This window comes from Miscanthus floridulus, chromosome 8 (assembly GCF_019320115.1).
Source record: "Miscanthus floridulus cultivar M001 chromosome 8, ASM1932011v1, whole genome shotgun sequence".
NCBI classification, from domain to species: domain Eukaryota; kingdom Viridiplantae; phylum Streptophyta; class Magnoliopsida; order Poales; family Poaceae; genus Miscanthus; species Miscanthus floridulus.
The window spans coordinates 78813842-78832128 of NC_089587.1; positions in this window are offsets into that span (position 1 = coordinate 78813842).

An 18287-nucleotide genomic window follows, 5' to 3' on the forward strand; every position below is an offset into this window, starting at 1 on the left:
GATGAGTGACATTTGTAGGAGCTAACCCCAAGTGTTGCATCAGTCGTAATCCAACTAAACAAACTCATAAGCATAGCATGTCACTTGTCGTATATGTGTGTTTAAAATCCCTAACACATACATTCTTGCATGCATTTTAATTCTAAACAAGTGAGTTGCCTTTTATTGATCTTTTGTTGTGCAAATAAAAGTGACCACTTATAATTAATTTATTATGCAATAAATTAGTCACCTAAGTACCACCTAAGTATGAGGGCCCCACCAACCAGCCCTAAGCTCCACCCTTAATCAAGGTGCACACTTGTACAATGAAACTAAATAAATCAAACCCTAACCAAATTGGCAACAAATAAAAGAGAAAGGAAAGAAGAGGGAGCAGCAGCAGCACAGGCCTGCTTGGCCTTGCGAGCCAGCTTGGCCGAGCCAACCTACCCTCCCACTCGCGCACGCGGCCCATGAAGCCGGCCCAGCAACACCCTACCGCCCGCACGCGCACAAGCCACTGATGAGCCAGACCCGCCCGTCAGCCATCACGCACAGCACGCCGCCACATCAGGACAAGCTGACAAACAGGCCCCCTCTATCAGCCGCCCAGCTACAGCATCGTCGTCATCCCCATGCTCCCTCCACCACGCGATCGGGAGCCGACCGCAGAGCAGGCGTGGGCCCGGGGTCACGCACATCGCATGACCCTATCCCCCACCTTAGCGCCGTGCCCACGCAACCACCCCGCACGTGAGAGCCGTCTGATGTGCTCAGCGCATCACTAGCCGATCTGCCATCTGCCATGGATGAGCATGGAGCTCAGCCTATAAAAGGAGGACCCCGAGCCCTAGCCCTCCATTCACCTCGCTGCCGCTGTGCGGTTCGCACCAGCACACTAAGCCGAGGGACGAGAGGAGAAGGAGAGGCATGGAGAAGGACACCGCCGCTGGAGTAGAGGAAGGCGCACCGTCATCTTCCGCGAGCCAGCGCAGCACCACGCACCGCTACATGACCGCACCGTCATCACCACACCGCCAAGCACACCGCGGTGGGCACCTTGGTTGAGACCTCTCCAAGCCCATCAGGAACACCATCGCAAGGCACGCGCTCGCCGCGCTCGCAACACCCCGCGGCGAGGTCACCATGGTGCGGTTACGCGCCATCATGGCCAACACCGACCTTGCTATGAGCTTCGCCAAGCCCGCGAACATGTGATGCACCCATTTAGTGATGAGGAGAGAATGGGAGAGACCCTGACCATGGGGCACGCCGGAGCTGCCCTACCGTGGAACGCCGCCGCCATGGCTCAGCCACCGCATGCGCATCCGGCCACCTCACTGGACTAGGAGTGGCCGTAGAGCACCGCCGTGACACCTGGATGATAGCCGTATAGACCAAGAAGTCGTTAGCCGGCCGCAACGCCTTGGCCATGTGCACCGGACCTCGAGCGGAGCTCCACCATGCACCACCACCGCGTGCGGACTCCACCATGCCTTATGGTCGTTGTTGATGCTACACTATGCCTCCCCGCTAACTATCTGAAGGAAGACGGGGCACCAGGACCCCTGGAATTGCCCCTAGATGCCTCGCCGACGAGCACCGCCACGCCGAGCCGCCGTTCACCGTGGCCAGAGCCCTAGGAAGCCCTAGCCGTCGCCCCGACCCCACTGTCGTAGTCACCATGGCATGGGGAAGCTATTGCCTACCCTAATCGGATGCTAGCACCGCCGCGGGGGCTCACCGGTGACCTCACCGCAGGTGGGAGCCCCGTCGGGGAAGAGAAGGGGATTTTCCCCTCGCCGGCCACGCGTCCGTGCACTTGGTGCACGTGAACCGAACCCTGGGAAGGAGTAAGTGGACCAAGTCCTTCATAGACCGGCTCTGCGGTCTATGGACCAATGCAGGCGGGTTCACCATGAACCGCGCCTCACCTGCACCCATGGACCACGGCCCGTTAGTGGCCCAGTAAGACGACGTGGCCGCACCAGCGCACGCCACATGGCGGGCCAAGCCCGGCCCGAATCCACGCCCATATCCAGGCCCAACCGGCCCAGTTTGGACCCGGCCTGGTTGACCATTGACCGGTCAATGTTGACCATTGACCGAGGCCCACATATCAGCGACACAGAGACTCTGGACCCACATGTCAGGAGGTGACGTCATGCTGACATCGTAATGGCGTCAGCGGGACCCACCTATCAGCCGCGGTTTAGCTCTGGATGTCAGCATGCCACATTAACCAGTCACAGTGTGACAAGTGTCAGCCCTGAATTAATCAGCCTTAATTATTTTCAGAAATGGATTTAATCTTTGAAAATTCATAACTAATTCATACGACCTTAGAAAAATATGAAACAAGGACCAAAATTCAACTAAAATTGAGCTCTACGCAATAAACCCATGTTTGAGTGCATGTGGCTCTTTTGAATTTTCATTGCTTCTTTGTGCTATTCTATAGACGTCGCTAACGCGACTATAATTCGATCGTATGTAGACTCGGAGGAGAACTAGATGGATGAGGATCGTGAGTACCATGAGGAGTGCGGGGACGACTTCACTGAAGGTGCCACATCCCACCCAACCTCGTAGCACCTATTACGCATGGCTAATATAGAACTGCTATTGCTTTACTATATTGTTATATTCACACTATGATAGGACTTGCATGGTAGTATGCTTACTTGATGGCCTATACCTTGACGCAACCTTACCCCTGCTTACCCTGCTATTAGGCTAGACACACGCTTGCTGCTATATTTCATTGCTTATTACTTCTACTACGCTTGTACTACATTGATGCGTGGTGGAAACTGGTGTTATCTAGACTATGGGGAGAGTGCTACGTGTGTGACTTGGGTGCGTGGAGGGTGAGGGTTTTGTCGACCAAGTTGGAATATACGACAAGCCTAGGGCAAGTCTTGCCATGGGGTGCTACCTAGGCACCTCTGGAAATGGATACCTGTGGTGGGTAAATGGTATATGAGGTGGCCCTAGGTGTGAACCTATGATGGGAGGAGCTCAGGGTGGAGGTGCTGTGGTGGCATGGTAAATGGAAACCCTGATGAAGACATTCTGGCTTGGTCATCCCTAAGGACTTACTAGTACTCAGATTCACCGGGAAGCCTTACGTACCACTCGCCCTATATGGTGTGGGACGGTCGGACTACTTGGTAGGATATTGCCACTACTGCTAGGTTGATAGCGGACAGTGTGAGGAGGTACGAGGCATGGAGGATTCCCCCACACCCTTCCAAGACTTCATGGAGACCTTGTGGACCCGGCTCATGACTCACAGTTTCAGCCACCCCAGACTAGACTTGGGGTGTACCAGGGCTAAATGGTAGGGTGGCATTATCCTAGGCTAGCAAGCGGCCGAAATCAGCCCAGTTGATGACGGTCAGCGAGGAAGGCAGATCTTGTGGTTATGTAAAACCTCTGCAGAGTGTATGGTTGATCGATCGATACATATGCTGACTTGTCGGCTATGGACCTTTCCTGGGTTTCACTTAAACTAGATAGTGAGATGAGTCCTTCTCTTCTTCCCCCTGTGAGTGAGTGTTCGGTCGTAGCCAGGGGCTACGGGCCATGAGACAGTGCCAAGAGGGAGTTGGCCTATCGACTGAGCGATGGTATGGTGGTGATGTGGTGATGGTGTGGAGATGGTGGTATATCGATCCCAGGATCAAAACCTAGTTCTGGTCAGAAATGGGGTGGAATAGGTGTGGGAATGGTGTTAAAACTTGACCAACTATTATTATATACTTGATATGCTAATACATAGGAAACCCCAGCCTTATAGGTTCCTTTTGATTATATCCAACTTGCATCCAATTTCCATAAAGCAATGCTCATAGGGTGGGAGTGGCCAGTACAAATCGTACTGATAAACTTTGGCACACAGGTTCTGCTGAGGAGTATAGCTCTGAGGAGTTTGACGATTGAGGGGTTCATTCCTACGCTCGAGTTGGGCTATCTCATCTTCAAGCTGTTCTGAATGAATGCTACTTTTGATTCCGCCAATGCGGCGATGTAATAATTTATGTAATTCCACACTATTTGTACTCTGATATTACGTTGTATGGATGTGATATTCGACTGGAATTTGGGTAATATGATCTACAATGGTCTTATTACACTTCGACTCTGTGGATTTTCCTTCACGGAAATCAGGTCGTTTCAGTTGGTATCAGAGCCATACTTGACCCTAGGACGAAACCCTCAGAAATGGACGATAGAATAGGACGTGAACAGCCCTTCTTTCGGTTATATACCGACCCTGCATTTCCTTTTATGCAAGGCTTATCTATTTATTGACCTGCTAACACCTGGTTCCTTAAAACATGCGGATGGCAACGAATGTCGAATGGCCGCCTCTAGGACCGCTATCTCTAGACCACGCCAAGCTTACCTTCGACCTACATGAGCTTAGGGGTTTTGCACAGACCCTCTGCCGAGTTCTCGTCACGTTAGGAGTCCCTGACGAGCTTGTCAAGGTCACCTGCACCGGGAAGTCAGCTTAGGAAGGAGGAATCGTAGGACCGGTTGTCACCTTAGTCGTATCCGAGCTATGGTGTACGAGTTAGAGTAGATGACCCTGCGTGGTCATGAGTCATGTCAGTGGCTTCCATAAGTTGTACCCCATGATGTACCCCTTATGAGATGTAATATGAGACACTATGCATAGTACGATTCTCATGAGTCTTCAAGTGTAGCTACTGGAGATGATGCTATGTAATAAAACCCATGTAATGAATGTTTTGGATCTTATTGCATCTTATGGATCTTATTGCTTCTTTGTAATGAGTGTTGGATAGTATAAATGTTTTTCTTTAAATCGTCAAAATCATGTAATCATACTGAATTATAAGCACTTATGGCACAAACACTAAAATTCCTATGATCCGTGTTGCAGATGTCGAACCGCCGATCTGCTCGCCTAATGAACCATGGATGTGCACCCACCCCCGAACTAGTCGAACCAAATGGGGGGCGTGGTGGCAACAACCGTGGCCGTGGCCATGGCCGTAGACATGGAGGGATACCCTTCAACTTGGAGAATACCCCGCCGCTTGTTGAGGAGAACATTCCACCACCACCACCACCGAACCTAGCAGAGGTGATGGCGCAACAGACCCAGCTTCTTGCAGCTCTTGTAGACGGAGCAAACCATCACTAGGGAGGTTAGTAGAATGACTTCCAAAGGAAGCTGGATGGATTTCTGAAGCTGAGGCCACCTACCTATGATGGCACCGACCCTGACCCACTTGTAGCCGATGACTGGCTCAAGGAGGTGGAAAAGAAGCTCGACCTCACCACCTTCACCGACGATGAGTGTGTTGGAGCTGCCACACACTAGCTCACAGGTGCAGCACGTGCCTGGTGGGACAGTTTCAGTGATTCCCATGAGGACCCTGCCAACATCTCGTGGGATGAGTTTGCCGAAGCATTCACTGAGTATCACATTCCCAAGGGTATCATGGAGGCCAAAGCTAAGGAGTTTCACAACATCAAGATGGGAAAGGACAGGGTGACTGAGTACACCACTCGCTTCACCAACCTTCTACGCTATGCACCTTCCTATGTTGTGAACTCTGAGAAGGAGAAGATGTACTATTACCGCAAGGGACTTAACCCGCACATCAAGCTAAAGTTTGGCGGTATTGAGAGTAGCACACTGCATGCTCTGGTGGATCGCTGCATCCAGATTGAGAAGGACCATGCTGAAGCTAGAGAGGAGTATAGGGAGAGGAAGCATAAGCCTGAGGAGTCCTTCCGTGGCCATGATCGCAAGAGGTTCCGCAGAGATGCACCATCTAGGGAACGCTCTCACCACAACAGGGATGACAACCCTAGATCGAGTAGAGGTGGTGGAGGCAACACCACCAAATACTCCTGCCCTGCTCAGGATCGTTACACCCGGGACCATTATGCTCAGGACCGCAACACTCAGGACCGTTCCAACCGTCCCCGCTCAGCGAATGAACGCCCAGCACAGAACCGCTCTGCACCAAGCACTAGAAACTAGAAGGCACCCGCGCCAACCCCTACAGGTGGTGTGCCTTTCACCTGCTTCGCTTGTGGCCAACCAGGTCACAAAGCCACTGAGTGCCCTTAGAACTCAGCCGCTCAAAAGTCTTAGTTCAAGGGATCTGTTTCTCATGGACGTCTCAACCATCTAGACGCCGAGGAAGCACAGGCTGCCCCTGACGTTGTGTACGGTATGTTTTTAGTTAATGGCAATACTGCATCAGTTCTATTTGACTCTGGAGCAACTTGTTCTTACATATCATCCAAGTTTGCATGAGAGCATGACCTGCCTATAACCCCACATGGAAAGCCTATCATCACCAGCTCACCTTTAGGAGACCTAAAGTGCACTCACATCTATAAGGGAGTGAGTCTTACCATTGAGGGTCTTATCTTTAAAGCCGACCTAACCCTGTTACCTTCCACAAACCTAGATGTCATCTTAGGTACGGATTGGCTAACCATTCACCGAGGTATCATATCATGTTCACCTAGATACGTCCAAGTGACCCACCCATCAGGCCAAGTTATTAGATGTGAACCCCAGTCTGGAAAGTCCACTTCTATCCTATGTGCCCTTAAAGCCAGTTCAGAATCACAAAAAGAGGAGAAGATAGTTCATGATGTGTCTGTGGTCAGAGACTATCCCGATGTATTCCCTGAAGAATTACCGGGTATGCCACTAGACCATGATGTAGAGTTCATCATTGATCTTTTGCCGGGAATAGGACCCATTGCCAAGAGACCCTATCGCATGTCAGTTGACGAACTAGCCAAGCTCAAGAAACAGCTTGATGAGCTCATCTCAAAGGGGTATATCAGACCCAGTGCTTCACCCTAGGGATCCCCTGTTCTATTTGTTAAGAAGAAGGATGGCTCAATGAGAATGTGCATTGACTACCGGAACTTGAACGCAGTCACCATCAAGAACAAGTACCCCCCTGCTAAGGATTGATGATTTGCTTGATCAGCTTTGAGGTGCCAAGTATTTCTCCAAGATTGATCTCAGATCTAGCTATCATTAGATGAAGATTCGAGAGAGTGGCATCCCAAAGACCGCTTTTGTGACTAGGTATGGGCAGTTTGAGTTCACTGTGGTGTCCTTTAGACTCACGAATGCTCCCGCGTACTTCATGAACATGGTGAATAAGGTTTTCATGGATGATCTGGATAAGTTCATGGTAGTATTCATTGATGACATCCTTGTCTATTCACCCACCGCTGAAGAACATGAGCATCATCTGAGAACTGTGCTTGAGAAATTAGCCCAACATCAGCTCTACGCAAAGTTCAGCAAATGTGAGTTTTGACTACAAAAAGTTGCCTTCCTAGGCCATGTACTATCAGCTGAAGGTGTTGCAGTTGACCCAGCCAAGATTAAAGCTATGAAAGAGTGGGATCAACCTCGTAACGTGACCGAAGTTAGAAGTTTCTTGGGATTGGCTGGATATTACCGTCGGTTCATCGAGAACTTTTCCAAGATAGCCCATCCAATGACCAACCTTCTGAAGAAGACTAAGGAGTTTGAATGGACGCCCGAGTGTGAACAAAGCTTTCAAGAGTTGAAATTGAAGCTTACCACAACTCCTGTGCTTGCATTGCCTGATATTAGCAAAGATTTCGTGGTCTACTATGATGCATCCCGTCAAGGACTTGGCTGTGTATTGATGCAAGGAGGAAGAGTGATAGCTTATGCTTCTCGACAGTTGAAAGAACACAAGAACCGTTACCCTCCTCATGATCTTGAGTTAGCAGCAGTTGTGCATGCTTTGAAGATCTCGAGGCACTACTTGTCGATGAAATATGGTCAGCAGTCTACCTAGGGGTATACCCAAGGTAGTAGATTGTCGGCAGACAGATGCGCAAGCCACAAACAAGACGCTGACGCAAGACAGACACAAGGTTTTATCCAGGTTCGGCCGCCAAGAAGGCGTAATACCTACGTCCTGCGTCTGATTTGTATTGCTGTATGTCAATGAGAGATGTTTTTTAGAGGGGTCCCCTGCCCGCCTTATATAGTCCGAGGGGCAGGGTTACAGATCTAGAAACTAATCCTAGCCGGTTACAATTGCCATATGTGGCCGGATAAGGATTCCTATTCTAACCGACTAGGATCTTGATTGATCACCAAATCCGCCTTGACTCCTTGCGCGGGACTCCGATCAGGTTAACCAGGCCGCACGTCGTCTTTTGGTGGACTAAACCCATCGACCTGGGCCGGCCCAAGCTTAGCCATAAGGGTATAGGGGTTAATACCCCCACAGCTAGTCCCCGAGCACCATGTATTATGATGCGACACGCCATTTTAACCTTCTCCAACAAGTAAGGCTTGAGCCCTTAACGTCTCTGACCACCATTGTCGCCGGAGAAGTCGGTTGTCCGAAGAATATATGGTGCTCTTAAGAAAAAAGAAAAAGATTTTTGTCCTGGGAAGTGTGCCCACTTGTATTTCTGAACAGAAATATAAATGCGTCTCGGAGCTTAGCGTCCTTGATCATCAGAGGCGTAGGGGTCGAAAAACAAACACATTCACTGCAAGGTGAGGTGTGCCCACTTAGTCCTCGAGCCTGGTAGTAGGTGACATAGGCACATGGTGCCAGGGTCTAAAAAGAATTCCCAGTTAAGTTGAGAAACGAATCGTCGTACAAGCGATACAAGATGCACCAGCAGGTGCATCGTACCGATGTAGTCCCCGAGCTTGCTAGAAGGTGAGGTATGAGCCTTGTAGCAAGGTCTAAATAAATGTTTCTCAATTGTATGTGAGTACAAATCACATGTAGCCGAGAAGAACGATCTCCGAGCAGTGGTCGGGACAGTCCCCGAGCACATCAGTAGCCGGAGCAGTCCCCAAGCGTGGCAGTGGTCTGAGCAGTGCCCGAGCACGGCAGTGGTCTGGGCAGTCCCTGAGCACGGTAGTGGTCTGGGCAGTCCCCAAGCACGGCAGTGGTCTAGTCCATCATTGAGCTCAAGATATGCAGCCAAAAGAAAAGAACGCCGATTGTATTATTATTTGGTGTATTTATTTATCTCCTTACTCTATCAAGTCCAATCTACCACGTCTGGTCAAAAAAGCAGACGGATATAACATATCACTCTGCCTTCTTACTCTTTCTGACAAACAGTCGCTTGGCGCCTATATGGAGGTGCATCAGTGTGGGCCCTCTCACATTATCAATGAAGAGGCGCGTACACTGGAAATGAAGGGGCGCGTTTGTTGGCGTAGATCTCGAGGTTGTGAAAACAACCGTCTGCGGCGCGTGCGCATGCCTCCCAAGAATCTTAGGCAGACGAAACGAAGGAGCCCTTGGTTATTTATAATATAGAGCTGGTAAGTTACTTTTTACTGATCCCCATTGTCATTCACCGCCGCAACCTTCTTCTTTCTCTCGCCGAACCCTACTCCACCGCATCCACCCTCCTAACAAGGGCAGATCAATGGCGAAGAGAAACGAGCAGAAGAAAGGCGGAGTCATGGCGAAGGAGTGGTGGAAGTCAAGGAGCAATGAGCAGACCATCGAAGACCTCGTCGCCATGGGAGTGCTCCACAACAAGGCACTCGTGGGATGGCGTGCGCCGGAAGGAGAAAGCTTCCCCGATCCACAACCAGGTGAGATTGTGGTTTTCGAGGATTTCTTCAAGCGGGGTTTTGGGGTTCCAGTGCACCCTTTCCTTCAGGGGCTCTGCTTATATTATGAGATTGGGATTTGCAATCAGCATCCCAACTCGATTCTTCTTGTCTCCACCTTCATCCATCTTTGCGAAGCTTATGGTGGCTTCTAGCCCCATTTCGACCTCTTTCGCCATCTGTTCTGTCTGCAGAAGAAAGGGAGTGGAGGCTCGAAGATAGCTGGAGGCGTATACCTCAATCTATGTGACGGTATGAAGGCCCAGTACCTGCACTGCCCATAGAACATCTCACTGGATGAATGGTACAAGAAATGGTTCTACATCCGCGAAGAGTCGAACACGATCACCCTGTGTGATGTGGTGTTGATTCCAGAGAAGAAGAACAGCTGGTCGGAGAAGCCCGAGCACTTGGAGCAGATCACAGAACTGCTCAGGTTGATCCCATGGGGAAAACTGGATGGTCCCAGCGTGGTTGGGAACTTCATCAGCCGAAGGATCTAGCCTTGCCAAAAGAGGGTACATCCTGGCTTTGAGTACCAGGGTAGCGTAGATCCGACGAGGACCAGAAAAGAGGCGCTCAACAAGATAGAAATCAAGGCCAGAATTGGGGAGCTATTCAATCTAGCCGACCCCAATTATGTCAGATTAAACGACATCGAGCACGCCTTCAAGCTGGCCCGACCTCCCCCAAAGGTAAATGATGCCTCCTTGTACCTGTAGATTTATGTTGCAACAAAAAATTTGACTGTTGTCTCCTTTATGTTTCCCAGAATAATGGTCATGACCGAGCAGCAGTATTCGTGTCTTCACCCCCTGGTGTGGATTGGCCACAAATTGCTGGCTCAACCGCCTAGTCCAGTGCTAGTACCGAAGACATCGACTAGGCAGTACTTGGAGTTGGGGAGGATCTAACGGCCAAGGCTGCTAGCAAGCGGCCAGATGCCAACAAACATCGCCAGGCCATCTTCCCCCTTTCAGACGATGAAACAGAGGATGCGGACATCTTCCAACTCATCCCTCGAAAGAGGAGGAGACAAATGGGGTCAACAGAGTAGGGTAGCTCCTCTGTGCCAGCAGTGATCGCACCACCGACCACTGCAACATAGAAGACAAGCGGGGGAAGTGTCAAGCACCAAACCCCGACGCTAGTATCGGTGGTGGAAAAAGACCCGGTGGAACCCGCCGAGCACGTGGAGCAGGCGCGGTCGAAGAGACGTTCCTTCGCCACGTTATTCTATGCTTCCGAGCTATAAGTATCTATAACTTTGATATAATATTATAATTTGTATTGAATACTATTGTCTTCTGAACTTTCTCTAGTATATTAGGTCGGCGTCCACCGAAAATCCTGACCAGATAGCCGGTTGTGGCACGGCTTTGCTAGTACTAGCGGAAAGAACTGCTCGGCAGCTAACTACGGAGGAACCTATAGAAGAAATTCCACTAGAACCATAGCACATGAGCAGGCAAATGTCAGTCCCCGAGCAGCTGGTCAAGAAGACAGCTGAGCAAAGTACAAATGCTCCGAGCACTAGCCCTGCTGAGGCAGATACCTTGGCACCAAGGGAACCAGACAGAGCCAAGGAGCAGCAACTAGAGTTGGCACAGAATACGCTTGCCGATGCTATGGCTCGTGGGAAAGCCATAGTGGTCGCGGAGACTACTATCTCCGGCCCAGCGCCGCCCCCTGAACAAGAGGCCGAAGAGGACGAAGTCGAAGAGATCCTAGGCCATCCCAAAGACAAACGACAACATGTATATGTGTCGCGCAGGCGAAACGACGAGTGGGTTATGTATGAAGAAATCCCTGAGATCGAAGAGACCCAAAAAGTTGAACGAGCGGCAAAGCGTTTGGTGACAGAAGTCCAGGTATGTTTGGCTTGACCACTTGACCCTATAATGTAGTCAAACTGTCTGACTTAGCTTGCTTATATGCAGGACTTGATGAAGACCGCAAAGTACCGAAAGAGGTGCTTCGACCAGATTGAGGGAATCACGGTGAGCAATAGAGAACTGGTGGCCGAGGTGGAACACTTGCGTAGCCAACTTGAAGCCGCTGACTAGGAAAGGACAGAGCCAGAAACATAGAACCAGAACCTGGTTGGCCAGCTCAATGACAAAGAGCGTCAAAAAACAAGTGAGTTGTCATTTTGTCACATCAAGTGTATGACACGTGTTGTTGCATTGTTGGTAATGACAGTTGTAATGCAGGCTTAGAAGTGTCGCAGAACCGACCAATTTATAAGAATACAAGTACAATGGCAATCCGCAAGCGGTCACACTATCATACTTGAACCCATATAAACCTGGTAGTCCGTCGAGTACCACGACGGGTCTCTATAAACGATTTACAACAACCAAGATCATATAGGATTCAACATACATGCCACAAATTACATAAAGTTCACAAATACCTTTCATCATCAGAGTACGAATAAAAAGTTATTACAAACCGAGTTTGATAAATAAAGCGGAAGCAAATAAGTTTGAAGATAAAGTTTCCAACATAGTTTGATACAGTGCCAAACCAGATCACGGTCCACAAAAGCAAGGATAGGAATTACTAAGGAAGCCTGCCCAAGGCTTACTCCTCATCCACAGCGGGATAGAAGCAACTTTTGCAATAACCATGATACACAGTGCCATCTGCAACAATGGGAAAATAAACCCTGAGTACGAGAAGGTACTCAGCTAGACTTACCCGTCATGAACCAGAAATAAAATGACTCCAAGGATTATGCAAGGCTGTATAAGTGGACGTAACTTGGCAACATTTTGCGAAAAAGGCAACTTACCCGTTGAACAATTATGATTCCTTTATCAAGTTAATTATAACTATTCCTCTCTAGATTAGCAATTATCCTGTGCCAAACATGTGGTATATCATTTAGAAGCATACAATAGTAACCATAGCAGGTATTGAAATTCCAATTTCATCTGAACCATCATGTTTCATAACACAGTTACTACGATGTTGGAGCTAGCCAAGTTTCTCACTATCCGGGAGAGACGGCGATTCGAATCGATTTCAACCAGTTGGGAGTTTATTCCTAACACAAACCCAGGTCTACTAGCCACGATAGCCTTAGGTCACCTTTGATACAACTCAGGTACACATTTCGCAGGTCCGTACCGCGCCGCACAATCTGGAACACCAGATGCCAGGATGCTCAGGCCAAGCCTGCCCTTGGGCTCAGTCTGATCGTTCCCCGGAAGGAGCGCACAACAAAACGGTTCCTGGCCTGAGTTGAATTACTTGGCTTCACGGTCGGAACGAATTATCCGGCCAGCTAAGTGAGAGGCATGCGTTCAATCTTGTTAGAAGTTCCAACAACGGTACGGTCCTTGATCGACACAGACGGGGATAGATCCACACCCAAGACCTCCATGTCTTGTTGCTTTTCCATCGGCATCCCGTCCAGTCTCAATTTACTTTTACCTCATGGTTCTGTTCCACGATAGTAGATATAGCCCACCGTGCTCCAGTATCCACCTATATCTCGCAGGTGATAGGAAATCACCCGACTTCTACCGGTCTAAGCATGGCTAAGCATATATATTCGATCCTGGACCTATACCGGTTAAAGGTGTAATATCTGGACAAGGAATGTACATGCATCAAGTGGTTTCATTCAACTCTTATAACCTAATGCATCAATCATAAATACGTAAGTAAACATTTGTAAATTACTGGGAGACTTATAATGCTCCGGGGCTTGCCTCGCAGAAAGGAAGTAGGGCAATGGTCAGGACACTCCGGAAGCTCTTCAGGGTTCTGCTCCACGCCTTCGGGAGCTGCGGCTTGCGGATCCTCCTGTGGGTTCCCTTCCTCTGCTTCTTCGAATTCCAACAACATGATCTCTTCCTCCGATCCTAGATGCATGAGTATGGTATAAGTATTACGAATGCATATATGTTAATAAGTGCATTACGTTGTTTGAGTAGGTGCATATCTCTTCTCGATTACTACTTAACTATTTCTACAATGCATTGACTAGGCCACAAATAGTAGCTACTTGTTTCACTCATAACTGGAGTTCTACAATCCAAAAACAGTGATCCTGGACTTTCTGGAAAGCTTATCAAATTCTCTACGACTTTGTTATTAACCATTTTTACAGTACACATCAGTTTCAACATGCAACTCCTCACACTCTAGAATCAGTCCGGAAACTATTTAACATGCAATATAAAGTAATAACACCTCTACTTCATGTAATCATTCCAAATTTGACAACTTAAAATCTACCAACAGTATAGGCATACCAAATACATTTTAGATAATATAATGGTGAAGCCCAAACTATTTATTAAATTGCCTTTATTATTTTATTTAGATATCTAGGCTAAATAATAAATATATATCAGATGTGCTTAATAAATTCTCAAAAATTTACAAAGCCTTACTAATGCTATCAAAGGACTACTATAAAAATTTCATGTCATTTTACTAAGTATAACATTCTATACAAAAATGATAAGGAAGCAAGGCTTGAAATAGCATAAATGGAAAATCCTATTGAAAAGTGTCAAGCAATAGATTTCCTATTTTTCTTAACATCCATATGGTACTAGGATTACCTCCAACAAATTTCATGAATTTTGGACTCATAAATAATTTATAAAAATTCATGCAAGGATTGACTAGCCATAAAAGAAAAATCTATAACTATAGATCTACACATGCACTGGTCCTCAAATTTTTACCAGAGTTCATATATGACAATAATAGCCTACCACAAAAATTTCATAATTTTTGGAGCACAGGAACTCTAGATATAAAATAAACAAATTTGAATGTATTCAAAAGCACATTTCAAATCCCTATTTAAATCTCCAGAAATTTCTACTGTTGAACCCAAGAACATATTTTTCTTAAATACTACACTTCCTAAGAAACACAATCATATTTATTTCACAATTTTGGAGCTACCAAACTGAAGATACAAAATTCACAAAACAAATCAAAAACTAGAATCAGATGAGTTAGCCTTCAATACTGCTGTCGCTGACCGGTGGGACCCGCTGGTCAGGGGACCCCACGCGTCAGTGACACAGAGCAGAGCAGCAGCGCTGCTGGGCACTGCGCGGCTGCGGCTCGTTGACGGCGAGCTTCGCCGGCGGTAACATCTTCACTACACGACCTACGTGACCTAGCGAAGTGATTGAGCCACTTGGCCGGTCCTATTGCCGACCCTAGAGCTGACGGCGGCGACCATGGCGGAACGGCGGAGCTGGACCACGGCGGTACGCCAGTGTGGGCTACGGTGGCTCGAACGGACGCTGCGCCGAGCATCACCAAGCTGCGGCGGAGCTATCTAGTGCCCTAACGCGGCCTGGGATGGACGGTGGCGACGTGGCCACGGAGATGGAGCTCACGGCGGAACTCCGGCGAGCTTAAACTCGCGGCGATGGCTTACCAAGCGCTGTCAGCGGTCACGGGAAGAAGCAGTGGGTCGCTGGGGAGCTAGTTGTGCTGCTACGGTGAAGAATGGATGGCTAGGCGCGAGCTGTGCGCGGCTATGGCGACGGCGGAGCTGCGGGCGCTCGGCGGCTGCTGCAGCGAGGAAGAAAGGAAGCCAGAAGCGAAATGGGAGCGCGGCTGAGTACGGGCGGGCGCTGGCGTGAAGAAGGCGTGCTCGGGCGCATCATGGCCTGCGCGGACAGAGCGTTGGCGACGCGCGGCCATCATGAACTCCACGCGGTGGCTCTGCTCTGACGCCGGTCGGCCACTGTGCCGGTCGATTCAGTTGGTTCAGACGCGAACGGGACGCCTGATAGTGTGTTTTCTCGTTGATTTATCTGCAAATCCGTGGCTCCTTCGTGCAAACCTCCTGAATAAATTTCGTAGACCTAAGTATCAGCTACAAATGTTGTTCAATGATCTCGTGCTAATTCGCAACCGAAACTAAGAAAAATCATCCCCAAAGTGAGCCTGTCAGTCGGTCAGTGACCCATGACTTAGCCAATTTCGTGAAGTGTTGAAATCAGGATTTTGCTGGTTTTTGTGGGACCCATTCAAGCATGTTAGAAGCTAAATCAGTCCATGACCCAAAAATAAAAGTTGTTCCTTATGTCAAACACTACAACATTGCTTTAGTGAACTCCTCCATGCAAGGTCCCTAACACCTAGTTCAACTTTAGTCAAACATGTCACTTTGAAATCATGATACATATTCAAACCATGGCTAAATGACCAAACTAGCCCTAGCCTTAAATACCAAAGTTGTTCATGATGATATCCTAAGCATGTTTAAGAAATTTCCAAGGTCATCCTATCATTTTATGCAGTGGTCACTCATAGAGCTATTCAGGTCAACACATGAAATATCACTTAAGTGCTTGATCATGAAATATGGCCTTCATGAACAAGGTTCCTTTTATTAACCTAAGTGTAGCTAAGGTGTTTTAGTGACTAGCATTACCCACTTGCATTCATTTGTACAAGATCATATGCATATGTTCCAAGAAACACGAGATAACAAGCAATGTTTCGTATGTTTCGATCAAATGTTTCAATTGTAAATGATGATTTATGAATGCTTGATGCTCATGCTCATGTTATGCAAGTCAAGTTATGTAAGGCTAACACCCGAGGTGTTACAGCCCCTCCCCCTTATAAAAATCTCGTCCCGAGATTTGCAAGACCTACCATTCTTGGAAAAGGCGGGATAAACTTCTTGTAGATAATCTTTTCTTTCCCATGTAGCATCTTGTTCACTATGATTGTTCCACACCACCTTATAGAACTTAATAATCTTACTCCTTGTTACTCTCTCCATCTCTTCTAATACTCGAATTGGCTTTTCTTCATAAGTCAAATCCGATTGAAGCTGCACGTTGGTGGGTGCAATAGCTTCTTCCGGTACTCGAAGACATTTTTTTAGCTGAGAAACATGGAACACATCAAAGATTGCACTCATCTCTGGTGGTAGTTGTAGCTTATATGCAACATTTCCTTTTCGTTCCAAAATTTTGTATGGCCCTACATATCTTGGTGAAAGCTTCTTTTTCATCCCAAATCTCTTCACACCTTTCATGGGTGATACTCTCAAGTACACATAGTCACCTACTTCAAAAGTTAGTGGTCTTCTTCTTCTATCAGCATAACTCTTCTGTCTTGATTGAGCTGCCTTCATGTGTTGTTAGATGATACGCACTTGTTCTTCAGCTTCATTGACAAAATCAATACCAAAGTATCTCCTTTCACCGGGCTCAATCCAATTCAATGGAGTTCTGCACTTTCTGCCATACAAGGCCTCAAATGGAGCCATTTTGATACTCGCTTGATAACTGTTGTTATAGGAGAATTCAGCTAAAGGTAACCATTTCTCCCATGAACCTTTTGAAGATATAACACAAGCCCTAAGTAAATCTTCTAGGATTTGGTTCACTCGCTCTGTCTGTCCTGAAGTTTGCGGATGATAAGCTGAACTTCTGATTAGCTTGGTTCCCAAAGCTTGGTGTAAGTGCTCCCAGAAACGAGCTAGGAACTGTGGTCCTCTATCTGAGATTATGGTCCTGGGTACTCCATGCAATTTCACGATCTAGGAAACATATAACTCAGAGTATTTCCCCACGTGATATGTTGTGTGAACTGGTACAAAATGTGCTGACTTGGTGAGACGATCAACAATAACCCAGATTGAATCGTGACCTTGTGGCGTTGTTGGAAGGCCTGTGATAAAGTCCATACTGATCTCCTCCCATTTCCATCCTGGAATAGGCAGTGGCTGAAGTAATCCAGCGGTTTTCATATGGACGGCTTTCACTCTACTGCAGTTATCACACCTAGCAACATAGGCTGCGATCTCTTTCTTCATCTTAGTCCACCAAAAACGGTTTCTTAGATCTTGATACATTTTACTACTACCCGAGTGGATAGACAATTTGGACGAGTGAGCTTCTTCTAAAATTTGATTCCTTAGCTCACGGTCCTTCGGCACCACTAGTCGGTCCTCAAACCATAATACACCTCTTTCGTCCAATCTAAAATGTTTGGTTTCTTGCTCTTGCATTTTTCTCTTGATGTGACTTATTCCTACATCTGTCTGCTGTAGCTCTATGATTTTGCCTTCAAGCAAACAACTGATTGTGATATTGTGTAGTACAGCAGGATGTAGCAAGTTGAATCCATCTTCCAATAGTGCTTCCATAGTGTTGCAATGGGACTTCCGACTAAGTGCATCGGCTACTACATTAGCTTTACCCGGATGGTAATGCACTTCCAAATTATAGTCCTTAATCAATTCCAACCATCTACGTTGTCTCATGTTCAGTTCTGGCTGGGTAAAGATATACTTGAGGCTTTTGTAGTCAGTATAGATATGACATACATTGCCCAACAAGTAATGTCTCCATATCTTTAATGCATGGACAATGGCTGCAAGTTCCAAATCATGTGTAGGGTAGTTGACTTCATGTTTTCTCAGTTGCCGAGAGGCATATGCAATTACTCTCCCTTCTTGCATAAGTACACATCCCACACCTATTCCTGATGCATCACAAAATACATCAAAAGGCTTTTCAATGTCTGGTTGTGCTAGCACTGGTGCTGTAGTCAACAAAGTTCTGAGGGTGTGAAAAGCTGTTTCACATTCTGGTGTCCACTTATACTTCTCATCTTTCTGAAGTAGTCTGGTCATAGG